General features: G+C 45.4%; 1 protein-coding gene across 7 annotated transcripts in view; it reads right to left on the reverse strand.

Annotated features, from left to right (window-relative positions):
• Fyn (FYN proto-oncogene, Src family tyrosine kinase) overlaps nucleotides 1-27,599 on the reverse strand; it is a 199,512-nt gene that overhangs the window by 87,101 nt on the left and 84,812 nt on the right. For 4 of the 7 annotated variants that reach the window (XM_037200516.1, XM_028874838.2, XM_028874840.2 and 1 more), the window contains one exon: nucleotides 23,994-24,063. The exons of the other annotated variants lie outside the window; for them this stretch is intronic. The gene's annotated coding sequence lies outside the window, so the exon portion shown is untranslated. The remainder of the gene's footprint in view (nucleotides 1-23,993; nucleotides 24,064-27,599) is intronic. 7 annotated transcript variants of the gene reach the window in all.

The following is a 27,599-nucleotide window of genomic DNA, read 5'->3' on the forward strand; positions in this document are numbered from 1 at the left end:
CAGGATTTCTAAACGCAGTTCGATTACGTTTTAAAACAGGAAACTTGCTGCTGTGTGCTTTTTTCCTCCCTTGAGCAGGATGTTGGTTCTCTTCAGCTCGAACCCCATGAACCCTGTTGTCCATGCTGAAGAACAATAGGCAAGAAGCACAGCTTCCAATCTCACTTGCTTATCCTGAGTCATAATGCAGTTCCCTAAATCCTACAATGAAAGGGGCTGGTTTCAGCCTCAGAACAGAGTATTTTCCTGAGAGCTTGTCTTTTAATTTACCCAATAAAACATTCCTTACAACACACAGAAGTATGCATACATACACACACAACCTGCCTTTATATACACATGATGCATGGATAGCAGAACTTGTTCACAAAAGAGCAATCATGTTGAAGAGAGTTGAGACTTTCGGTAAAAACTAGCAGGAGAGTTGAAATGTGTCCCACTTAGCAGAGACACTTGAAGCTGTCGCTAAGCAAGCGAAGCCAAGACGGATGTCACATAGAAGAGTACCCCTCCTCCAGCAGTGAAGGACCGAACCTGGGCCTCACACACTCACCCTACTCCTGAGTCTACTGTCTCACTAGTCCCTCTCACATGCTCACCCTACTACTGAGTCCACTACTGTTTCACTAGGAGCTCTCACATGCTCGTCCTACTACTCTTTCACTAGCTCCCTTTTCTAGTTTTAAATTTCCAAACAGGCTCTAAGTTGCCCAGGCCTTGAACTCTGCTGCCTTGGAAGGCACTGAACTTGCGATCTTCCTGCACTGATTGTGCTAGCAGCTAGGGTTACAGGCTTGCACTACCAGCCTGGTTCAGGCCATTTCCTTAAGACTCATTTCTATGAGATGACATAAAGGTGGTAGAGCACACCTAGACACTAAATCGTTCTGGTGGACTTTTGATGGATGGATGGAGGGATAGATGGGTCAATACTGGTTGGACTAGATAATCCCAAAGGTTCCTTCAAGCATAAGACTATGATTTTATGATACAGTTTTCCTTTCCAAAATAGCCCATAGTATTGAAGATAACTAAGTAACATAAAAATAATGCTCCAATGTGGTGGTATTCTAATAGTACTGAAATGTGATTTTGATTGTATGTTAATAAATTAAGTTGCCCGGGGGTCAGAGCTATTAGAGCCATAGCAAGAGTGTGGCGGTGGTGGCACACGCCTTTAATCCCAGCACTTGGTAGAAGAGCTAGGTAGATCTCTGTGTGCTCAGGGATACAGCCAGCATTGGAGACATACGCCTTTAAGACCTGGAGGGCTGTACTTACAGACAGTGACGAGGCAGTCACGTTTGGGTTTACAACCAATGAGAAGGCAGAACAAAGACTATGAAAAGACGTACACACAGGAAGTGCTCTCTTTCGGGAAGCTAGGAGCACGCAGAAGGAAGGATGAGATTTTAGCTCTGAGCTCTGACCTCTTGGCTTTCTCTTTTACATTGGTTCTGTGTTTCTTATTTGATAAGACAGTTAGTTACATCTACACTCCAAGACCAGGGTTTTTGAGAAACTAGATTCCTAGTCTGCTTAGAAGTCAAAGAAGGAAATCCATGTTCTGAGGGGAACAGGCAACTGGTATACCCACAAGAAGAGTTAATCATAAGAAACACACAAACAAAATTACAATATTGCAAGAGATTTATCAACAACTCCTTTAGAGAATGGCAGGATGGGAAGGATAAAAAAGATCGGCATGCATTAAGTTTAATCCAATGTCTATATTTAGAAGTCAGTCCCCTCAGCCCCAATACAAAATCAATTTCATAGGAATAATAGTAACATTCTTGAACTACAATGTTGTTGATTTTTTTCTTGTTTGTTTGTTTAAATTAGAAACCCTTCACAAAATGACTATTAAAAACCGTCACTGATTTGGGATTTAAAAATGACACTGTTAATAACTCATGAATCAAAGAAGAAAGAGTCAGAGAACATTTTATAACTGTGATGGAAAGTCCTCCACGTTAAACTGGGTCAGATTCCTCTGCAGTGGACTTAGCAGAAAATAATCAACAAAGTGAAAGCAATGGAAGTAGGAAGCAGAAAAGGACAAAACCAATAACTTCATAAACAATGATATCTGAGATTAATACAAAGTTTTATTTGAAAAAATTAACAAAATATGAACTATCACCAAAACGGATCAAGAAAGCTACAAAAAGGGGCCACATTAATAACAGGAATGAGAGAAAATACTCAGCAGAGAGGAAAACACGAATGTACTAGAACATGTCAGGCCACGAAGTCTGAAATCAATGACATGAAGAATTAGAAAAAGTCAAATATTACATAACTAGGGAAGAAACCTGGGTAGTGATGTAACTGTTGGAAGCACCAAAAGCACGGGGATCAGGTAGATTTAGAGGAGAGAGGAAAAAAAAAATCAGAAAACCATTTTTTTCAAAACAAACAAACAAACAAACAAACAAAACAACTGTCGGCTGGCGGGACAAAGCTGACTTGTGGTCCTGACAAAAAACTCCACCCACATCTAACCTCTTTAATTTTTACAAATGTAAAACTCTTACATAAAATCTGCTAAACTTAACCCAAGGGTACATAAACTACACCATGACTAATTTCAGCTGCACCAATAATGCGATTTCTATTTTTATTTCATTGGGGTCCTTATCTTCTACCTTGTTGGAGACAGGGTCTCCACATTGTTCTTACTATGGACGCCAAGTGACTTTCTGAAGATTTCGTCTCCAGGTCCCATTTCCGGACAAATGTTACAGTTTAGACGGCGCTGCCACCCACACCCGGGTTTATACACTTGGGTTCATATTCGTGTGCGAGCGCTGTGCCCACTGAGTCATCTAAGGCCCAGCAATGCAGCTGTTTTTATTGTGCTGGACAGCACTCAGGGATCCACACCTAAGCAGAAAGGACTATCCTGAGTTACACACAGACGACTGTTTAACTTAGAGAACTGATAATAACCACCCCTGCTATCAGATTAAAAGAGAAAACCCTGTGATTTTAATCAGTAGATGCTAAAAAGTATTCAAAAATAATTTAGCTCTTTGCAATTTTTGAAGATGTGAAAAATCTGAGTAAAGTACAATCAAGGGGAATTTCTTTTTATATATATATTTGAGACAGTGTCTCACTGTGTAGTCTGGAATTTGCTATGTAGACCAGGCTAGCTTCCTACTTTCAGGAGATCTGCCTCTCCCTGCCTCCAGAGTACTGGGATTAAAGGTATGGGCCACCACAGTCAGCTTTTATATTTTTAAAATATGTGTGTGCGAGTTTTGTCTGTGTGGGATATATGCGCATGAATGCAGCTGCCCACAAAGGCAAAGGTCAGAAGTGCAGATCCCTCTGGAGCCGCAGTTATAGATTGTTAGGAGTTGCCCAGAGGGTTCTGAGAATTGAACTCAGGTCCTCTTAAGTGCTGAGCCATTTCTCCAGCCCCCAAGAGGTCCTTTCTTAACCCAAACAAAGCATCATGCTCAAGGCAGGGACGTCAGCAACCCTCCTTCATCATCAGTAGACAACCTGTGCTATCCATGCTTCTTAAAACTGCATTGTATAACATCCCTGTGGGTGCTAAGTGAGGAGAAACAAGACTGAGAAGGAAGAACTGCACTTACTTACAGACAATGAGACTGGTTACACAGAAAAACCTGAGAGACCACGAGAAACAGTGTTACTTCAATATGAAAAACTGTGCACGGCACTGGTCAGAGAAGGTAACTGAAAAGGGTGATACTGGCTTCTTTCTCGAACTTCATCTCCTCCTCTTCACCAAGCACCTCACCCAGATAAGCACAGGATGACAAAAACAGCCAAGAAAACAAGCAATCTAATTATATTGCAAAAGTATGAGAAAGGGACCATAATTTCACAGACGCCTTTCAGGATTCCAGTCTATTTTATGGCTCACATGCAAAACTCCAAGTTCTACTTATCACTAGAGTCACATGTAGAAATTCCAACCCCCTGCATCTCCACCTCAAATGAAAAGCAAGCTGGGGGGCTGGAGAGATGACTCAGAGGTTAAGAGCACTGACTGCTCTTCCAGAGGTCCTGAGTTCAATTCCCAGCACCCACATAGTGGCTCACAACCATCTGTAATGAGATCTGGCGCCCTCTTCTGTATAAAAAAAAAGAAAGAAAAGCAAGGCTGGGAGGGCTCGGATGATAAAGTGCCTCTGGATCCCCAGCATCCACATAAATAATGGGTGTTGTGGCATTCATCTATAAGCCCAGAGCTGAGGGGTGTAGATGACTGGATCCCTGGCCAGCCAGTGTAGTGGAATCAGTTAGCTCCAGGTTCAGTGAGAGACAATGCTTCAAAAACTAAGATGGAATCCCAGCACTAGGGAGGCAGAGGTGGGCGGATCTCAGTGAGTTTGAAGCCAGTCTAGTGGTCTACGTAGCAAGCCCTAGCCAGAGCTACAAAATGAGATCCTATCTCAAACAACATAAAACAACAAAACACATACAAACAAACTACAGTGGAGAGAGGTTACAGAAGGCTCTCGACATTGACCTCTGACCTCCACACATGTGTACACACACACACACACACACACACACACACACACATGAAAGGAAAACAAGGCTGATACCTTTCTTCTCCATGACTTAGAATCTGCAGGAACTGAGTCTCCAAAATGGCACCCACATTGGGCAGGAGACAGGTGTCGTAAAGGGAGACATTGGTAAGGAGGTAGGCAGAGAGACGAGGTTAAGAAATAATTTCCTTCAACTTGAAAATACAGGTAAGGGTAACTCTGAAAGAAGCTGTTGAGTCTCTCTAAAGTGAAGCACCACATGACACCTAAACCGTAAGAACTGCTTGATCCTTGGCCTGGACTCCGCATCCACATTCAGGTGTAATTATCGGTGTGGGAGTGGTGGTATAGGACATGTTGCTTATAGTCACAGGAAAGCAAACTTCAACACATACGCTTTTTCCCCCCGAGGGGTTGGTTCACTGTAATTTTTGGTTAAGTGAATACAAATGAGGTACAAAATACAAATGAATACAAACAGTACTGACTTTTTATATTCATTTGGATCTGAGTCAGTAAAAACAAGGTTATTTGAAAATACTACATGATGATGTTACTTTTAAAGCATGCTAATAGCCTAATTGACTGGAAACAACCCAAATAAACAAAACTTGAGAGACTGACTTCCTATCTGACTGATTACTATTGACTACTGATTGATTAACTGGTACATTCTTATGATGTAATAATACATAGCACACAATATAGTGAAACAAATTTCCTGACAGAAAAATATTCAAGATACATTGTAAAGTTTTTAAAAGTAGGATATAAAACACATGGAATAATTCAAAATCAATTAAGAAAAAATTAATTAAAAAATCTAGATTTATAGCAGAAAAGGATAATGGGTAAAATACTAACAACATGTTATTATCTTTGTATGGTAAAAGAACATGTGACTTTGTTTTTCTGTATTTCTAAGTACTTTACACTGGAGTGTGCACCACTCACATGGGAGTTATCCCACAATCATGAAAATACCTCCACTTAGCAAGGACTTTAGAGATTTCTGATGGAGTGGCTAATCCCCTTCCTGATGGTTCAAACCAATAAAAACCAAGGGCCCTCCCGACAGCTCTGCTGGCACAGGTCTGCCAACGTCACCAGGAGACACCTACAAGATGGCCAACCCGAGAAGGTACCTACTTGTCCTGCTTACTCTCAACACTCAGCACTGCCATCAACAGAGACGACAGACGCCAGCCCAGGATGTGAGGCAGCTGGAACTGTGCAGAATGCTGGGCTGAACAACTGTGTGCACGTCCTTGTCACACTGCTTCCTGCCTAACTGCTTTCTCTGATCAAAGTATGGTTTTACAGTGGCCACGGCAGCCCCCACGTCTTCTCTAGCAGTCCTCCACTGCTCCTAACACACCCTCTCCCCACAACTGTGCACCCATGGGTCCCACCCGAGTCCTGTCCTCCAGGAAACCTACTTCTCAGCTTCCTGGGCCCAAAGTGGTCTCCCCATCTCAGTCTCCTGGCCGATTCCCAGCAGCTGGTCATTTGTGAGCAGGTCTGCAAATACAGTAGTTTTCTACAACATACTGATTTTCAAGTTTAGAAGGTGGATCATCAAGGTGGGGTGATTTTGCCAGGTGCCTTTTCATTTTTATTCATACTCTTTCCCTCCCGGTCTGTCGGTCTCTGTCCACCTCCTTTTTTCTGTTTATCTCACTTTTTGTTCGTTTGTTTTTGTTTTTCAAGACAGAGTTTCTCTGTATAGCCCTGGCTGTCCTAGAACTAGCTCTGTCGACCAGGTTAGCCTCGAATTCATAGAGAACTGTCTGCCTCTGCCTCCAGAGTGCTGGGATTAAAGGCGTGCACCACCACTACCTGGCTGTTTATCTCACTTTAAAATCGTAAAATATCTATCTATCTATCTATCTATCTATCTATCTATCTATATATATATATATATATATAATTGAATGAATACTACGAATGTAACCTATGAATACCACAAATGTGATTAATATCATGAATGTAATTTAAAAAATAAATAAATAAATAAATAAATAAATTTTAAAAAAAATCGTAAAATAGCATTTTTCCTCTTCCCAACCCACTCTCTTCCTGGAAATCTTCAATTCTCATGTAGCTATGTAAATGGATAGTAAATCCTGAATATAGACATCCCAGGATGGGGCCTCATCCCATGGCTCCAGGATCTAGTCTCTGTCCAGTCCTGCCACAGACCATGGAACATTTTGTTGCTCAGGACCACGTTGTTGTTTCTCAGGACTTTAGTAGGCTGTATTATATACCCATTTATTTGCCTGTTTTGTTTTCTGTTCAACACTCAGTAACTTAGTGTCTTCCACCTGCCAGGCACTGTTTCAATGTCCTGGTTCCCCAACTCCACGGGGTGCTCCCTAAGGCAAAGGCTATCTGCTGCAGTTATCTGTCGCCAGTATGCTCCAAGTGTATCTGAGAAATACTTAACTGGCTGAAATGAGAAAGAGAGAACAAGGCAGAGGTGGCAGGTTTCTCTCACTCTGTCTCCTGGGTGGTCTGACTAGAGATGGTGGGAAACGTGAGGGTGGGTGGGGTATGATGATTCTGGCTCTCCCATCCTGAGTGGAGCCTTCATTTTCTTTTCCTGAGCCTGTGTCCAGACCAAACGAGAGAGTGATATACACAAAAATATCCTTTTCAGCGGCAGACCACTTGAAATAAAAAGGTTACTGTATTTGCCCAGCCCTCACCATGAAAAGTTCAGTCAAACAGAAAGTAAGCAAATGACTCCTTCTTGCAAGCTCCTGCTACCAGGGGAGGGAAAAAAAGAAGCCGACAGCCCGACAATACCCAAATGGAAAATACAACTGAGCAAGAGCCGCAGACCCAGAGAGAGTGAGCAAACCAGGATGCCAGGAGGAGCCCTCTAATTGCCTCCACACTCCTCCAGCTGCTTACATTTAAGGAAGCCCAACTACTGGGCTCCTGGCAGCTGTACAGGAGTCAGGACATATGTCCCCAGTGCTCGACGGCAGTGACCGGCAGGGACAACAAGGACAAAGAGCCACAAGCAAGGCTCCACTGAAAGCCAACAGCAAGCCTCATGTATGTTATGCAAAACTGAGCAAGCAAGCTCTCGGGCAGTGAGCTGACAAGAAACAATAAAATCGCTGGGGGAGAAAGGCAGCGGCAGCCTGCATGCGTGCGCAGGAATGCTGCAGCGGCCCACTCATCCCGCAGCCCGCTGCCGGCCTCCCCCAGTAGCTGCCCGGCCGGAGGAGGAGCCAGGCTGCAATTAACCTTCTGGAGGGGAAGTGACCGGAAACACGGGCACCCACGCTTGCTCTTCGGCACGGTGGAACTAAGTAAGCCTTCCTTGGCAAGAATTCCAAGCGCTAAACTCAATGCTTAGAAATGCCAGCCTCTAATTTCAGGCTCCCTCTGCTCCGGTCTCCCTATTTTCTGTCCAGGAATCTCACCCACCCAGTCTCCAGTCGCTCCCAGCCCTTTCTGGGTTCCCACCACTCACACTCAGGCCCCTCTTAGGGATAACAACATGGAAGGTATTTTTAAAAAGAGAAAAACAAGACCACCACAACACACCGGGAATCTTGAAGAACAGTCCGTTTTCACACGATGGAACTGTGGTGTGAGGAGAGATGTGTTCGCACCACCAGCTGCTGGCAGGGCTAGGACCCAAGGGTAAAGTCCTCCCCCATCAACTCTACCATGAGCCACACCTCTGTCAGAAAAAGGGGCGCTTACTACGAACCAGAGATGAAGCTAGCTGTATTCACATACTGTCTTTAAGTTCAGAACTTACAATTACTCTGTGAGTGAGCCCCAAAGAACCCGGGCTACTTCCCCCAAATCTCAAAGGCATAAGGATGGTGTTGGGACTCATGGCCCAGACCGATTACAGAACTTGCTCATCACGCTTCTGAACAAAGCATGAGGGTGTTTCTATTTTATGTGGCGCTCCTGGTGTCATGGAAGAAGAGTCTAACAGTATGAACCCCAAAGTCACTTTCCTGGAGTCTACTGGAATTGGGAATGTGGAGCTGGGAGTCAGTGAGAAGGGAGCTGTTAACAACTTCTTGGTTTCCCGGTATGACCATCATTTTGGAATTTGTAGGGACCACGGGGGATTCGGATGAGGTGACTTGTGCACCCCTAGGTGACTCCCTTCTCCCTGGCAGACTGAAGCAGAAGGGTAGAGTCCTTCTTGAGCTAGAATGCACCAGCTTCCGGGACACAAGAGCTCTCTGCAGGGCAACATGAGGGACTCCCAGGTCCCCTTGCCCTTGAGCAGGAAAATTCTGCCATGGACCCCCTGAACTGATGATGTCCCTCTCCAACCATCACTGCCTATGAAGCCAGTTACATAGCAGTTATTGAACAGGCCAGCTCATCCTCAAAGCAGGACCGCGCACACAGAGCAGGGGCCGGGGTTGCTCGTTCTTCCTTCCTTCCTTGTGTTGTACAAAAAAAAGTGGTTCCGCTCCTGCACATGGGAAAGCTTCAACACATGTGTTGTATGCACACAGTGTTCTCGTGGACAAATGATGAAGACATCCCCATGCATTCTTACGTAAGTAGCCTGAACTGGAGAAAAGCATCATCTTTCCGATGTTTGGCTTGGACTTCCCAAGAGCAGCTCCGTGAGGAAGCTTCCTGGGCAGCAGGCCCACAGCTGAGCAGCCTTCTGGGAGATGTTCCACTTTCGCGTCAGGCTTCTCATCCTCCCATCCCCATGTCCATCTCTCCCTGGGAGATGTTTAAGGTGAAGATCCAAGCAAGTTTCCCATCAGTCTCACAGGGAAGAAGCTCTGGACACAGCTTCTGTTTCATCTGCTGCTTGACAGTTGAGAGAAACTTTATTCTGCTCATGTCCCCTGCCCACATCAACGTTCTATTCTGAGACTTTTTACTCCTAAAGTTTCAAGTTTTACTTTGAACATTCATGAGCACCACTTAGCCATTAGCATTAATATTATGATGTGTTTGCTTTAGGATTTAGCTGCCCATCTGGTTATACTACAGAGCTTTCAATTATTTTTTTCAAAAAGGTTTTCACTCTTAGGGGTGTGGATACATGCTTAGGTCCTTAGCAGCTGGGAGACCTTGGGCGGTTTGACCATTTTTAGAGTTTCAGTTTCTACACATAAAATGTGGGTAGCACGATCTCTGGATGCTGCAAAGGGGTCAATAGAGTCTGTGAAATACATGTCCACTCTGACTCAGTACATGGTAGGGTCACACAGCCGATTTCAGTTCTCAAATGATTTTCTTTCTTATCTACAGAACACAAGTCAATCAGTTAAACAATAACAGCATCAATCAGAGAGGAGATGAATCAGCACAGCTGGAGCTGGGAAGTGCATGGAGAGCTCTTAAGTTACTGTTTACTACTGCAAATTTCAAAGTTTCTGTGACAAAACGTTTGAAAAAACACACTGGTCACTGGTTTTGTCAAGTAAAAATAAAAACTGTGACTGTTATCTCCTGTGTCTGAAAGATTTAATAGGAGGCCCGTGAGGAAGTGATAAGTGGCGAGGCTGTGGTTAACTCCCGGCTAGGACGCCCCTACCATCTCTCTCGCTGGGTGCTGTAGAGGGAGGGGGTGCAAGCGCGGGGTTGGATTCTGTAAAAGCTCCCCAGGTGATCTGGTTCACTTCAGGGTGAGAACCTCGACACTGGCAGAAAGTGCAGAAACCACACTTTCCAGCATATTCATTGTGAGAATCAATACTTTGCATAATGCAGAGCTGGTGCCTTCAGCTAAGCTGCAGGCCGGTGACAGTGTGAGGGGCCTCTGACTTAGCAGAAAAGCACTGCCTCCAAGGGAACAGCCTCCCTCCATTAAGTCAGGGTGGTCTGACTAAGGACCCAGTCTGGCTGCATTCTCTCACCTCCCTATCAACCAACTTGTAGAGCTAAGGAGCTATTCAGTGGCTTCCAGACTTGGGGACCCTGGGGATGTGACAGTGTTTCACAGAAGCCAAAGGAAGGCATCATGTCCCTCACGACACAACTGCCACCCTCTTGTTCTAGTCCCCAATTCCTTCCTTCTCTGCTGAGGTTCATTCTCTCCTCTGCCTTCACTGGTAGCTGAAGGAGGCAGAGAGAGCTGTGAGGGAGGTGAGGGGTAAGAGAGCATGGAGGGGAGCCCTTTCCTGGAAGCAGAAACAGTCTTTGTGGGATGGGATCATACGGAGGCAGCCTGATTGGGTGGGCTACCACAGGGACCAGAAACATCAGCGAGTCTGTGGATTTCCTGAGTAAGGCATGGGGAGAGAGAAAGTTCTCGGCAGAGAGGAAGTTCCTGACAGAGGAAACTCTGCCCATGTGCACATTCAGCCTGGTGGAGCTTTTATATGAGTGGATTACACTGAATTATATTCTCTTAGAATTCATGTACTGAAGCCCTATCTCTCAAGGTGACTGTGTTTGGAGATAGGGACTTTAAAGGGGGTAATCATGTTAAACAGGGTCACAGGGATAGGGCCTTCAAAGAGGGGCAGGAGGACAGGAATGTAGCTCAACTGGCAGAGTGCTTACCCACGATGCACAAAGATCTGGTTGGTTCCCCAGCATCACATAAAACCTGATGTGTCAGCTCACATCTGTACCCCAGCACCTGGGAGGTGGAGGCAGAAGACTCAGAAGTTCAAGATCCTCCTGTGCTGCACAGGGAGTTCAAGGCTAGCCAGTGTGTTTGTTTGTTTGTTGGGGGGGGGACGTTATTTTTGTCTGTTTCTTTTCTTTTAATTTACTTTGCTTTCTAAAACAAACAAAAAACAAAGTAAGTGAAACAGGAGGAAGAATCCTGGCTTAGACACAATACTAAGGAGACTGATGCAGGAAGATTGCTGAGAACTCAAGGCTAGCCTGGGCTACATAGTGAACAAACCAAGAACTTAAGAAGTAATATGAAAACAAGCAATAACATCCAGTGTACACATATAGAAAGTGCCACGTAAGACTCAGGGAGGCCGTTGTCATCTACAGGCCAAGGAGATAGGTCTCACAAGAAACCTTACGTGTTGGCATGCTGACCTAAGATTTCTAGTATCCAGAAAGTGAGAAATCAATTTCTGTTGCTTAAACTCCCTTTGCCCCTCAGTCTCAGGCATTTTGTTATAGCTCCGTGAGCTGACTGATACATCAAAGGTCTCTTTGATAGAAACAAGCATCTGAAAGTGACCTTTATTTGTTTCTCTGGTTTGTGCTAAAGGTTCTAGAAATATATTACACTCATTCCTTTACTTACTGTTTTCAGCAAGTGTAATGAAAAAAAAAAATAGTGTGGGATACAGAGGTGAATTTTCCAGCTGGAGAATCATGAAAAAGGTGTCATTTAAAAAAAGCCTTGTATAAAATTGAGTGTGGTAGGTACTGGGAACAAAACCTGGATCGTCTACATCTACTGCTGAGCCATTTTCCCAGCTCCCCTGAAAGGCTCTTCAGAGGAGGAAGGAAGTTCTTGCACTCTGGTGAGGGCACAGAGTTGGTTTGGCTTTGCTGTTGGACTGTGCATGAGTTTTAACAGTTGAAAGTGGTGGAGAAATTGCCTGGTCAGAAATCACAGATGGCCCTGAATGGTGCTTGGGCCTTTCTCAGCCAGGGAGCAGGGCCAAGGCTGTCTGAGAAAGGTCTGAAGGAAGAGAATGTTGAGACGATACAGCTGATGAGGGAAAAGTGGAGAGATATGACATGGGTTAACACGTTTCTTAATCTTCTTTAATCTGCAAGACACCACCATCTTGGATATGGGAAACATACAAGGGAGGATTCCCACAAAGGGAAGTGTCTTCCCTAAGATCCCACAGATGGTCAGTAACGGACCTCTGCTTCAAACACATGCCCAGAACCAGAGATGTGCTGTCCACTGTTCTGCTTAAAGCCCCCAACCAGGCTAGAGAGATGGCTCAGTGGTTAAGAGCGCTGGCTGTTCTCCCGGAGGTCCCGAGTTCAATTCCCAACAATCACATGGTGGCTCACAACCATCTATGATGGGATCCAATGCTCAAATGTAGCATGCATATACATAAAACAAACAAACAAACAAACAAATAAATGTTTTGCTGGGCAGGGTTGGCATATGCCTTTTAGCCCAGCACTGGGGAGGTAGAGTTTGAGGACAGCCTGGTCTACAGAGTGAGTTCCAGGACAGCCAGGGCTACACAGACAAACCTAGTTTCAAAAAACTAAAACAAACAAAGCCGGAAGCCAGCACATGGTGACCATTCTCCTTTTCATCAGAACAAAGATCTGCAATTCACATTGCTTCCAGAATGGAGAAACAGGAATATTAACGACAAAGGCTTCCACAGGCCACCCAGGGAAGTCAGCCTTTCAAACAAAGCAGTTGTGTTCTTGACGCCCTCTTCTACCTCAGCACGTGAAAAGGTCAGGGTGAAATTTCCGTTACACCCTCTAGGATCAAAGAAACAAGGTAACTTGAGCAGACAGCTACAGAAATGCGTAGACGAGCCGGTGGCGGGGGAGGGGCACTGTCCCGCACGGACTGTATTTTCAGCACAGTATCAGCTAGCTGGCACTCTCGATTTGTCTTAGTCCATTTTCTGTGGCAGTAACAGAATACTTGTGACTGGGCCACTTCTAAGGGAGGAGAGGCTGATTTTAGCTCACAGTTCTGCTTGGTGCCTATGCAGAGCTGGCTGTGAGAGCAAGTGGGTGCCTGTGGAGTGATCACATGTTGAGGGTGGGCGCTAGAGAAAGCTGAGGAGCGGAACTCAGCTACAGCAGCCCCCTCTCAGAACGAACCCATCCCCACAAGAAATGCACCAATCCATCTAAACAGATCAGCCCTTAAACACCTTGCCTCTCAGCATCATTACACAGGAGACCAAATTTCAACACATTTTATGAGGAAAACCTTATCTACACCATGAGTATCCAGTATCCATGCAAGTACAGTGCCATTTCCTGTGAATGAACGCTAGACATAATGATCACTTCATCTTTTTATCTGTTGCAATTCTAAAACCTTAATATATATTGAAAGTAATTAGGTTAGAAATAAGAATTAATGCTTCTAAAATAAAAAGCTGGAATGTTCTTCAGTTTCTGGTATACTCATGCCTTCATAGCCGGGTTCTATGGTTTCCCTGTGTGTGAATCCTTCCTAATGCAACCAGCCACCTTCTCCCTTCTGGTGAGAGGGATACAAGAGGAAGTGTGTATAGGCAGGAGTGTGTGTGTGTGTGTGTGTGTGTGTGTGTGTGTGTGTGTGTGTGTACACATGTGTTTATGGGTCTCCTGCTCCCACTCTGCTCTGTAGGTACATCACATCACAATTTTCACACACACAGTAATTACAGGCTATAATTCTTATCCATTAAATAAATCCCTCTGTACCATGGGCCCTGTCTGACTGCCCCTCTGATTTCCCAGGGCAGTCTAGGATTGTTCCAACCATGCAATCTAGCTGCAGACTCCAAGGGGTTTGAGAGTCAAAATATTCTCCATGGTGGTGGGTTGTTAGAAGTCTGAAAAATGTTGAAGTTATGCATGTACACAGATTTTAGGACAAGTTCGTCAAGGTATAGGCTCCCCACAGTCTGCCTAGGAGAAAAGATACAACTGAGTTGGAGCAGGTGATGGTGACACTCTTCCCTGGGCCCTGTTTCCAGGATACCAACTGGGCACTGAGACACATTCTATCTTGTCAGGAGATTCTGAGACAGGCTCCAGGTCAAAGGTCACTTAAGTAAATGCTGTCTGGCTTTGATATTTTCTCCCCCTGCCCCCCCCCCCCCATTTCATCCAGGACCCCTCTCCCTGCTAACTATCAGTATAACACACAAAACTAAAACATTTTTTACTTAGGATCACCTTTGAAAACTAAACCTAGGGACCAAGACCCTGGTCCAGAGGCAATGATAATCTCTGGCTTCTTAATAGAAATACAGCCACTAAAGACATTGTGAGATGAACACAGGCTATTCGCTCAAGGAAATAAAGATGACTTCAACCCAGGTGTGGGAAGGGAGTGATGTGTGGTGGGGCTGTGTCTAAGTGAGCACTGCTTCAGGGAAGGGGCAGCTAAGGGGAAACGCCTTTCACACTGTTCTGATTCCAAATCACTTTATACCGCGGGTGACTTAAAGAGCAGCTTCTGGGCAATCTGGGAATAAGAGAGCCACACCAAGTCACAACCTCGAGGCACAACACCGAGGGACCAGGGAAACTCATGGTCTCCCAGGGAGGGGCTGGTCTGGGCGCCACCCTCCCTTCAGCTGCAGCATGACCTCAGAAAAGGCACTGCTGGTTTCTCCTGCGTGTCACTCAGAGTGCTGGAGATGTGGGGTCTGGGCTCCAGTTAGGAATAAGAGACTCTTTTCCTGATCCAAAGCTCAAGCTTTACAAATCAGAGTCTGTATGTGGCTGAAGCTCACGGTACAGATGCCAGGCTGCTAGTCCCCCTTTCTTGCCAGCTTCCTCCCCACGCTGTGATTATGGTCCGAGAGTTCATGCCATGGGGTCAACAGACAAAGACTTGACAGCTGGTAGAAACAGAACCTGACCTTCTGTAATACTCACGGGCCGATAGCTCAGAGAAATATTTGACCAGTCAACACAAACCCTGACTGTGGAGACGGCTGAAGGAGATGTCTGCTTGCAGTGCAAGAGGAAGGACCTGAGCTGGGGTCCCCAACAACCAGATGTGTGGGTAACAGTGCTGGGGCGTGCAGGGTCATCACTGGGGCTCGCTAGCCATCCAGCCTAGCTGCATGTTCAGTGAGAGACCCTCTCTCAAAGAGGTAAAAGTAACAGAATGACATGGATGCCAACCTATGGCCTCCACATTGACTCATGTGAGGGAGTGCATCCCCACAGACACAATAAAACAAAATCATACGACAAAAGGGAGACATAAAGCTGGATGTGGCAGAGATGTCTATAACCCAAGTTACTCTGAAAGCTGAGGCATGATTGCAGCAGGTTCAAGGACCACTAAACAAGTTTGAGATGAGCCTGGGCAACTTCCTGAGTCCCTGCCTGTCTCAACGAGCATGTAAAAGGACTAGAGATAAAGATCAATGTTAGAGTGAGCTGTGGGATGGTCTTTCTGTACGCTGTGAATATGTGTTGCTACCATTAGTTAATAAAGAAGCTGTTGTGGCCTATGGCAAGGCAGAACAGAGCCAGGTGGGGAATCCAGACAGAGAGACAAGGAGAAGAAGGCAGAGTCAGAGGAGACACTGAGTGCTGCCAGGGAAGCAAGACATAATGGAACACAGGTAATGCCATGAAGCCACGTGGCAAAACATAGATTATTAGAAATCGGTTAATGTAAGATGAAAGAGGTAGCTACTAAGAAGCCTGAGCCATAGACCAAACAGTTCATAATTAAATAAGCCTCTGTGTGTTTACTTGGGACCAAGAGGCTGCGGGACACTGGAAAACTTCCACCTACAAGAGTGCTTCCATTACACTTGCAAGGCTATATATTCAATTCCCTAATTCATCCCCTCAAAGGAGGCATTTGTAACATTTAAGAATACATAATACCTATGTGCTCTATGATGTCACAGAGAAGCTACTAAATAATATATTTAAAGAATCTGTTAGTTAGGAAGAGTCTTTAAGAAGGAATACATTACAACATCAACTTGGTCCTGAAAAATAAAATGCCACCAAGTTACTGCTAAGAAAAAGAAAAACATGGAAATCACCATGGAGAAAGCAGAGCTATGCTCTAGCATGCAGCAGCATTTCCAGGCAGTGGTCTCCCTGGCTGCCAGGCTGGAGGCAAACTGCTGACCTGGCAGTTATGGTCATCCTAAGCATCTCCCTGTAATTAGTGTGCCAGGGGAAAAGGCACAAAGAGGAGAGAAATATGTGGCCTCAAACTCAGGGAGGCAAGAGCACTGATCAGGTTTCTCTGGGGAGATTCAAGAGAAAGAACCAGCTGGTGCGACCTTGGACAGTTACAGTGCCCAAGAATGTAGCCAGGAGTCACAATGAATACCTGAAATTACTGTCCTCAAAGTGAGACTCGCCGTAAGAAATAGATGCACTGAATTTCAAAGATGCAGTCTAAACATTACATGGCAAACAATAACAGTTTGGATATATATTGGGTTTACATGGCAAACAATAACATTCTGGATATATATTGGGTTAAGTACAACATCTTATATAAACCAAGTTCACTGGTTTCTTTTTCCTTTTAACCTGGTGTTGAGAAAAATGATTCACATAGTCTTTGTGTTGGATTTCTATGGGATGGGGCTGGTTCAGCCTGCAGCTTCTTCGCGTGTGAGTCAGAGCTAGTGGTGGGAGCCTGGCTGCTGGAAAGCTCGGGTGGTCTTCAGAAACACTGTGAGCCATGAGATGACCTGTCAAGTAACACGTTCTCGTTGCTACTGGCTGGCAGACAATTCTCGCTGCAGGAAGCTCGAGAAGCAAATGCCAAGAGATTCCAGATGATCAAGCCTGATCGGCAGGGTGCTGCCCCTCTGTGCCTAGAGGGTGGCTGATCTGTTAAACGGGAGAAGGATGAAGTTCTTGCAGAATGCAGCAGCATGGCAGAGGCCGTGTCTGCATGGCTGCCACCACTCCAAAACAGAGTGCTTCGAGAGCAAACTGGGATGAGCTGCGCCGGTTCTCGGGCAGGACCCTTCCTGGAAGCCGCTTATCTGCTGGGTCTGCTTTAGCCCTTACACGGGCACGTGCTTACGCTTTTCCTGTGCCATGTGCACACTGAGACACACAGAAAGAACAGGAAAGCACGGGAGGGTGAAAGCAAGCCTTGGGGAAGTCTGAGAAGGAAAAATCCTCTAGATATTCAGAGGAAAGTGCTATTTAAAGGTAACTGAAGAAACACCTACCTCTGCTTTTAATCTACTAAGTCAGAAATCTAAGGGTTTGATTTAAGGAAACCCAATGCCTTAGAGCAGTGGTCCTCAACCTTCCTGATGCTGCGACCCTTTAATACAGTTCTCCATGTTGTGGTGACCCCAACCGTAAAATTATTGTCATTGCTACTTCATAACTGTAATTTTGCTACTGTTATAAACTGTAATGTAAACATCTGTGCTTTCTGATGCTTGTGGGCATCCACTGTGAAAGGGTCATTTGACCCCCAAAGGGGTTGTGACCCAGAGGTTGAGAACCACTGCCTTTGAGTATTAAATAATCTGGTTAAATAATGCTTTTGTGAAACCCAACTTTCCCTTCTTCGCAAATCTAACAACCTACAAGTCAAAACAGCATTTCAGTTTCATTCCAGTACAAGAGTTCCTTACACAGAGAAGAAAATGTTAAAAACAAACATGCCAACAACAAAGAAAAATGTCCACTTGTCAACAGGCCTCAGTCAGCAGTGGTGCTGGCCGTAGACAAGGCTAGCTCCTCCACTTGAAACGAACAAGTCAGTGGTCTGCAGTGCAGTCGGAACGGGTGGCACACAGATCCAGAGCTCCAGTGGTGTCAGGGCCTGCTCCCCTCAGCTCTAATAGCACCCGTTCCTTCCAGAAGTGTGAGTGTGTGTGTGTGTGTGTGTGTGTGTGTGTGTGTGTGTGGTGGGTGGTGGGGTGTTTGTGTCTCTCCAGCAGTTTAGGGCCCTTCCCAGACACGCAGGGTCTACAGCCGGAGGCCGGAACGCAGAGTGGGAAGCACAGCCAGAGGGGATCCCCGGCAAGGAGTTGCTGAAAGACTCTGGTTCAGCATGGCAGACAGAGGTAACTGTGTGACCTGTACAAGCTACTTCAGCCCTCTGAAGTGCGTGCAAGGAGCAGGTGTAAGAAACTCTTCATGCAAGGAGGCGGTGAGACATCTAGCATATGGGAAGTGCTCTATGGAAGTTACTCCTTCCTATCCCTAAAGGTAAGAAAACTGTGTAGGACAATCTGTTATTACAACAAAATCTAGCAGACCACACAGAAATCAAACACATGACGATGGATGTTACACGGTGCGGAGAATTCAGGACAAGAAAGAAGCAGAAACATCAGGCTGTCTTCGAGATCCAGGCAAAGACTGTCCAGACACATCTCCAGATGACAGACTGTTAGGACAGGATTCACGAAGTACCCAGGAATCACAAGTCACTCAACAACTCAAAGTGCACCCTCACATGGATAGGTCTGGTTCCCACCTTCGCTGACACCAAACAGCACCGACGATGATAACCAGCCCAATGTCCCAAACTCAGCATGCTAACACCAAGTATCTACCAGGATGCTTTCTTAAATGTATTTTTTAAACTAACTCACTCACTCTCTCTCTCTCTGTCTCTCTGTCTCTGTCTCTCTCTGTCTCTCTCTGTCTCTCTGTCTCTCTCTCTCCCCGTGTGTGTGTGTGTGTGTGTGTGTGTGTATGTGTTTGTGTGTGTGTGCGCGCGAGAGAGAGCTCTTTATCTGTCCACAAAGGCAGGGGCTACAGGTGGCTGTGAGCTGACCAAGATGGGTGTTAATAACAGAACTTGGAGCCTCAGGACGAGCAAAGAAACACATGTAACCACTGAGTCATTTCTCCAACTCTATCAGGATGGTTTCAAGCTGGTGAGATTAGGTTAAAGTCTGTGGGCAGAGCATCTTACTAGACTCTCTATCTCACCCCAAACAGAAGGGTCCCGTTCTCCTGTGCTGGCAATGATGGAGGAGGAGTGGGTAGGGGCACTGATTAGCCACACCACAGAGGTGTCAGAGGACACCCCAACAGCATGCTGTGCTGAGCTCTGGTGCACACAGCAGCAATGTACACAACCTGTGGATCAGCCTCAAATGAGGAGGCTCCCAGTGATGTGAAACAGGAGCGAGGACCTCGAGGACCTCGATGCCTTCGACCCAAAGGGCTTCCTGGATCTCTGTGGGTTCACTGCGCATCAGGCTGTGTGTCTCAGCGGGGTGCTATAGAAGCTGTCCGAGACACCTCTTCCCCAGCTCGGAAGGCCAGCTGGCGCCCTTGCCCCATTCTCTACAGCACATATCAACAGTGCCTCCAATTCTCCAGAGGACATCAAACACTCCCACACATTACCAATGTCCCCGCTGCCTTAGACAGGCAAATCCAGGAGCCTCTGCTTTGACCCGGTGATATTACTAGTTTGGGAGGATCAAATGCATTGCAAGTCTTTTTAACCTTAAAAGAGCTATCTGAATGGCATCAGGATGCACAGCCTCACGGCAAAGCTGGCGGGCTGGCCAGCTGGGTCCCAGGCGGCCTCATTACAGTCTTCTCAATCTAGCCAAACACGAGCACATGAGACGGCTGCTGACTCTGAAAACACTTCCCTTAAGTGAGCAATCTGGGCTTCTACGTGTTGCTACAGATTAAAGCCACACTATGGCATTCAGTTTTAGAGTAAGGGCGGATGGCAAAACCATGGGCTACGGCAGATGAGCAGGGCAGCATGCTAGAAGCAGCTTCATGGGATCTGGTCCAGGTTGTTGCCCAAACTATCCTGGAGTGAAAGGGACACCTGCCTTGGTGAGTCAGTGATAAAGGGACTGTGGATGACTTCCGCGATCAGGGTTACAAAACAATGCAGAAGATGCCACTCTGTCCCCCTACACACAGGCTGGTTTCTAGTAACTACTCTGGGCATCTCTTTAAACTCTGGCAGAATGTTCTAGAAAGGGAATCTTAGAGGCTGGGCCAGACTACAACATACAAAGTCTCCTCAAGTGTCAGTGCTGAGCCAAAGCTGAGATGGGGCAGGAATTCCTGATTTAGTGCTATAAATGGACAGTCTTGTCACGGACACTTACCATAGATAAAAGTGTTTTTTATACTGTGTCACCTGTTTACCTCTGAGACTTCCGTACACCCTCCACGTTCCATTCATCTAAAGACACGGCTCGACAACACAAAGTCTCTAAATCTCTGAGCCCGGCCATCTGAAGTGAGGCTTTCAGCCTTCTCTTGTCTGGCTTTCCAGAACACATTTCCAGGGCATTCATGTGAGAGGAAAGGATACAAGAAAGGGACATAGAGTACCATAAAGCCAAGAGCATCCTACTAAAGCTTTCAGTAAGCACATATTCACATCCTCAACATATGCCACACCCTTTCTGGGAAGATATTACTGGCCTGGAAGCTGGGTTAGTGTAACCTAAAATACACCACACAAAAAGCACAGTTACCCTCCCGAAATAGGCCCCATAATTAAGTCAAGCCATCTCAAGAGAATTGTTCTGTGTTGCAGCCTGACATATGTTGCTTTAATCTCCCAGCTTCAGTAAATGCAGCCATATTGGGCTGCTGCAAACGTGTGCAGCAGCTCCCATTTAAGCCAGATTGTGGTGTCACTAGCAACTGGATGCAAATAAACAGCCCTGTGAACCAAACTACTCTGTCTCAATCATCTGTAATGAGACCCCTCTCCTCCCTAAGCACATTTCCATCACACCGGAATCACTACCATCGACTCAGGAGGACCACTCAGACCACAATACCATCTCATCTGCAAACAGACACACCTGAGGAAGCTGGGCTGAGGTCTACAGCATGAGACAGACAGCCCCTGCTATAGAGGCCAAGAGCACGCCGTGAGAAATTCCCTTTCCTTCTGTGGACCTGTTCAGTATGACCTGTCTGTCTGAGTAAAACCTCATTAGATCTGTTTTTGCTTAGAATTGGGAGGAAGCCTGACTCCTAACGAAGTCAGGAAGCTTCATGAAGGAGGTAGCTTCTTGGTAGCCATCTCAGGCCTCTGCATTCTGAGCCCTTTTCAGGTGGTTATATGTATAATATAATTAGATATTAAAATATTTTAAAATATAAACCCTCAAAACAGTGGGCACTTTAGGCATTTTGCTAACATTTGGGGTTATTTTCTGGGTTTGGGCATATGTGCTGCTGTCCTGTGTATTGCAGGGCATTTAGCAACATCCCTCACATCACCAAACACCCTCTAAGGCAAGGTGACCCCAGATGAGAACCACGTTCTCTATGCACTTATCTCTCACCCTGATAAGGCCCAGAAGTGAGGGAGAATCTTGGCTTTCCAAGATATTCACAAGTTGTAGTTTTAACAATCTTAAATGTCTCAACTCATGATGAAGAGTCAGAATCTGAGGAAGACTTGCACCTCAACAGATTCAAACACAGCACTCTGTCGTCTCAGCTCATAGTGCCAGGACACAGAGGACGACATATTTGCTCCTCGGAGCTCCTGGACTTCTCCCCTTCCAACAGTTCTGTTCTTAGAAGACTACTCAACAGAAAGCCTCTACAAAGCATCACTGGGTGCTCAGTATGAGAGTAATGGATGAGAAGAGAGTTTGGGGCTGGCTATCTACTAATGTCATCTACAGAGGCAAGGCATCCCCAGTTCCTGATACGTACAGTGCCTCGGTGCTGGGCATCCGCAAGAGAGGAACTGTAAAGCAGAAGCCTCTTCTAAGAGCTTCCCGGGGTGGTGCGGGCCGTGGACATAACACCAGATGAAAAAAGATGTAAGAAGGGGAGCTGGTCAGTTTAGTCCACAGGAGGACGGGTGGCAGAGGAAGAAGAGCATCTGGACATGGTGGACCGGTGTGTGGGACAGTGAGGTGATGGGGGGGGGGGACGACACACGACACAACGAATACTTCAGTGCTCATCACATCCGTCCAGGGGCCAGGCACTGTGGTGGCAGGAAGGGCTCAGCCTAAGTCCCGCCCCCCACAGCCCGATGTGAGGAGCAGGCTGCTTCTTTCTTTCCACTCGCCCTCATCCCACTCTCTTTTCAGGGAGTTAACTGTCCTCTGTCTAAGAGGCCATTCTTTCCACCCTTCATTCACAACAACAAAATCCCTTCTCTACTGTACAGTTCTGTGAGCTTTCGCAAAAGCCTACAGCTGCATGAACGCCACCACAACTAAGATACGGGACAGTAGGATCACTTCTCAAACGGTTTCCTTGTGTCCCCTAATTGTTTATTATTTTATTTTTCGTTAAGACGAAACATCTGGGTTCAGTACAATGATTTAATGCACATATACAGTGTCTAGTGATCAAATCAGAATGAGTATTCCAGCTCCTCAAAAGCAAATACTTCTACATGCTTGGAACGTTTGCATTCTTTTTCTAATTGTTCTGAAATATTATCCTATATTGTAGTAATCAGTACTTCCCTAGAGGGCTGGAGAGACCAGGCCTAATCCCTCTGTCTCACACCTCATGTATCAGCAAGCTGCCTTACCATAAGCAAGTTCCTTATCTCTGAGAGGACTTGTACCCCCGGTTAGAAATTTTGTTGAAGAGACTTTTTGGCTCTTTAGAGATTATCATAGAGATCTCCTGAGGTCATGTCCATGTCCATGATTCATCTGTTAACATAACAGATGTTAACATCAACACCCCTCTTCAGTGACATGGCTGATTCTCCCCCAAATGCAGGTAAGGCTTCACCCCCAAACCAAATTCTTGGGTCTCTATGAAGCTACATGACCATGGAGGGTAAAATGCAAAAAGGTTTGGAAATAAAAGCCTGCACAAACCAAAAGTATCATTTCCTCACTGCTGTCCCTTCCTACTAATGTGGATGGAAATGGTATCATACTTTAACCAAAAGCTCCAACAACGTGACCTCACTCGGTTGCAAGGTGGCAGGAAAGGAAGCCAAGTTAGCTGTGCTTGTCTGAGAACGGCTTCCTGGGGTTCCAGAAGGAGGCCTAGGTCACAGGGTCCCCCACCCCATTACGGAGTAAATGATGGAGAAGTGGCTGTGCCCCCCCCTGAAGTCACGTGTGTGATCAACCCATTCCGCAGTCTCCTGCTGAAGACACACACCTTTTGAGTGGCTTAGCTTTAGTGGCACATGTGGTCCCCAAACAAGGAGGCGCTGTCATGAAACAGGGCTGCTGTGGAGCATCTACTCTGCCCAGCATTTCTGAGCTCACTTATTCCCACAACAATCCTGCAGAGTAGAAATACTAAAGGCCTTGGTTTACAGAAGAATCCGAGAGGTTATGAAACAACAAATAGGTGCAGAGTTCTAACCTGGATCCCCTGACTCCAAGGCCTGCCCTCCTTATCACCAGTGAGGTCAGGGATGCTGCTTCTCTGGGTCTCTCAAGCTACTGCCCCCAGCCTGGGGCAAGCTCCCAGGAAGCTGTGCGGCCCATTTCCCATTCCTCAAACAGCTAGCTTCTCTCTCGTTTCAACATGCAGGCCGTTGTGCACCCTCTGCCTTGGAGATGTTATTCTCTGCTTTGTGAGTTTATTACTCCTATTACACGGTTGGCTAGAACATAAACTAAATTGCCATGGGTGTCCCAGGTTGTGCATCTGAGCTTTCCCAAATCTAGACATACTAGATTTTAGAAAATCCCGTATCACTTAATAACATTAGTTTTAAGAAGAAAAATGGCATACTGTCAGAAAACACCAACTCAGTGCCACATTTAATTAAAAATGTTTCATTTGAAGTTCAGTGCAGATTTAAAGGATGCATGGGGCGCGGCAGTAGCTTCCCCTCATTGGCACCATTTTATAACCAGATGTGTTAGAAATAAACGTGACAACACTTACCCAGATGTCCACCAACTATCACAAACTTTATATACACCACATGTCTTCTAAACCACCGGCGGGACTGACTCTGAAAAAACAAGGCAAATAAACACCTTATTCACAATCCGCTTTAATTTGCCCGTGCTCGTTCGCTAGGGCTCTTCACTGTGTGGGGCACCCATCCACACAGCAGCAAACTCCCAGCTGCCCCTTTGCTGTGCACAGGAAAATGAAACCAATTTACAAATGATCTTAGCATACACTAATAAGAAAAAAAAAAAATCTGTGAACAATTGAATCAATCTGAAACTGCGCTTACAAATACAAGAATTTCCGATCCTTTCAAACAACCAAAGGTAAGAGAACAATGGGGAAATACCTAAGCTTAAAAGCGTAACATTTTCCCCTAGAGCCAATTCCTCTCCATTTCATCACAGCACTCTTCCTTCTGCCTAGTTTAGTTCTGGGAGGCCAGGCCACTTTCCTCTCTCTTCTTCAGTGGATCGTATTTGACTATCTGTGAAATAGGAATTGTGGTAACCAACCTCACAGTGTCGCCCATACTGTTAAATCCCATCAACTCAGTCACATTCAGGACACAGACAGGCTGAAAACAGCAGCAGACACCAGTCAGTGCTGAGTGAAGGAAGCTTTGCCCAGCATGCTCCTCCCTGCCCCAGCCTGAGACCTGGCTTCTCACCTCTGCTGCACACCAGGCCCCAGACCTGCTGCTGAGTCCACATCCTGGCTAGAACACACTTCTCTCCCTTCCCTCCGGACACATCTGCATCATGCCTCACTTTCAGAAATCCATGCCCAGCCTTTAGTCCCTCCATTCCCCCCCCACACACACAACAACTCTCTTGACTTCAGAAAACATGCCTCCCATCCCTTCCCATCACCTGCACATTCATACACGAGATTACATCAGCCTGAACTCATACTTGTCCTAACTTTATTTCCGAATGTTCTCAACCAGGCAGGAAGCAGCAGCCGCCTCACCGGCTGCTGGGCCTACACCAGGCCTGTGCCTCTCCTGTTCCCTTCTGTCCCATCCCTACGAGTAAGAGGCCCAGGAATTTTCTTGGGCAGGAGCTCTTTGCCTTTCTGGACTATATCAGTCTACAGATTTTTTTTCAGAATTCTAAATGGAATTTTTATTGTAGTTGCTTGTTCTTTTTTTTAAAGAACAATGTCTTTAAGTACTTGAAATTAACATATGAAATGCAAAGAATTTAAGTCACAAAATGCATCCATATTCAGTCATCAAAATATTTCATAGCCTCATAGTGAGACGCTGTCTCAAAAAAAAATTTTTTTAATGAAGTTGAGATGGACTTCCTTCAATATTTAAATGATTTTCTGCAAAAACTAAAATAAATGCCATGTTAAGTATTCTTAAATGAAAAATCATATTTCATGATGTCCTTGACTGTAATGTAACATAAAGCATTCACAACTCTATTCTTATTCTATTCTATAGACAGCTAAAATTATTCCATACAAATAACAAGGAGTGGATTTCTTCCTCTCTACGTCCCTGACCCCTTGAATTCCAGCCATATCCTCATTCAAGAGCACGAGATTAAGCCTCTCCTAACTCTCATTATCTTTCGCTGTCTTGATTTTCCTAATTGGTATTACATTAAATTTTTGTTTTCTAGTCTTTTAAATTATATTTTGATATAATACTTTATATTTCACGTTTTATGCATTTTAACATCTAAGCATTTTAACTTTTTATTCCTTTTTAATAACACTCTCCCCTATCACTTTCATGGGAAGGGAGGCATTCATCAGGACTGTGTGAACCAATCAGCGATTAAGAACACTGATTGTACAAGCTTGGCTAATATTAAAATTATCTCATCTCTCTTTGGCAGTTATGAGGTCCTAAATATGTAGATGGACACCTCAGCATTCTATATTTGGATTACAAATGACTGAAGTCAGGCAACAGAATGTTCTCTTCTTTTTAGAGAGTAGATGCTTCATCTGTCAATTGCTGATTGACAGGTCTCTGGGAACAGACCAGCTGTTCACGTACTCACTGACAAGCAATACGTGGATGCGTAAGAGATAAGTACAGGGCGGTGGTGGCGCACGCCTTTAATCCCAGCACTCGGGAGGCAGAGGCAGGTGGATCTCTGTGAGTTCGAGGCCAGCCTGGTCTCCAAAGTGAGTTCCAGGAAAGGCGCAAAGCTACACAGAGAAACCCTGTCTCGAAAAATAAAAAAATAAAAAAAATAAAAAAAAAACAAAAACAAAAACAAAAACAAAAAAACAAAAAAAACCAAAACAAAACAAAAAAAGAGATAAGTACAACCCCTGCCTTCCTGGAGCATCAAGTCCAGCAGCTTCTGTCAGCTGGTCCAGAGCAGCTAGAAATCTCTCCACCTCCCAGAGTCTTGCATAGAAAAGAATGGTAAAACCATGTTGGTAAGGCCAGTTAGCACCACTTGGCATCTCCTGGAAACTGGACCAAGATCCGACTTCCCGCCAATCACACAGAGGTGAAGCTGTGTGCTGGGATGGGCAGATCAAGCAGATGAAATGGTGAAAGCCCACATTCCTTCCCCATTGCCCCAGGAGCGATGGCTCTGCATAGGAGGCCAGAGATGACAACCACTCATGACCACCTCAGGTAGGTCTATGCAACATCTGGCCACATGCTTCATTCCAAGCCCCAAAGCATCTGTGATGAGTCAGACTCATGAAGGACAAGACTGTCTATATTACCCTTTTTCCTAAGTAGCTTCAGCAAGGGATGACTGTGTATCTTTTGCCAAAAACAAACAAAAACCAGGACAGTTCTCCCTTTTTAAATGAAGAAAGCATAATGATTTTCTCCACTGGAAAATCAGTAATCAGGGCGCAGTGACCAAGGCTCTGGCAGAAGTCTACCACTGGCAGAATCTTTCAAACCTAACATCATGTCAAGTGACTCTTAGGATACGTGGGAGTGTGTTCTTCTTCTCCAGGAACTCCCAAGGCTGAGGAGCTATCTACTGTAAGAACAAGGGGCAGACTTGGCACCTACACTCTTTATACTTAAGCACATCTATTCCCATTTCATTAGGATTTGGATACATGATATTAGTTACCGGTCAAAGTAACTGAAGGATAACAAAGAGGTGAGTTGACTACTGTTTTTTGAACTCCAATGTGTGTGTAGTTATAAAGGAGTAATACTGTTTTTATGGGTACTCCCACACAATAGTGTATAACCCCGTGTACTTTCTGTTTCAAAGGCACACCACAGGCTGTGTACGACTTCTGAGTTAAAAGCAACATTTTCAATACACACTGTGAACAGGTATTGCCAATACAATTCTCATCAATACAGGGTTATTCTCGCTTTCTTCTTCCTAATGGAGCCCTCATACACCCTTTACCAGCCATGAGCCTCGGGAGCAGGGGATAACAAGCTCACTGGGGGGTGGGCATCTGAATGGTCTGGGGCTTTGCCGGACACCAACCCACTTGGACACTTCTCAAGAGTATCAGCCCTATGGCTTCACTCAAACCAAGCTTTCCCAGGTGATCCGTGTGTATACTAAGGCTGGAGAGGGTCTGACTCAAGAGATCCCCAAACTCTTGCCAGTGATTGGGTCAAAAATAAAT

This window comes from Peromyscus leucopus, chromosome 8a (assembly GCF_004664715.2).
Source record: "Peromyscus leucopus breed LL Stock chromosome 8a, UCI_PerLeu_2.1, whole genome shotgun sequence".
Classification (NCBI taxonomy): domain Eukaryota; kingdom Metazoa; phylum Chordata; class Mammalia; order Rodentia; family Cricetidae; genus Peromyscus; species Peromyscus leucopus.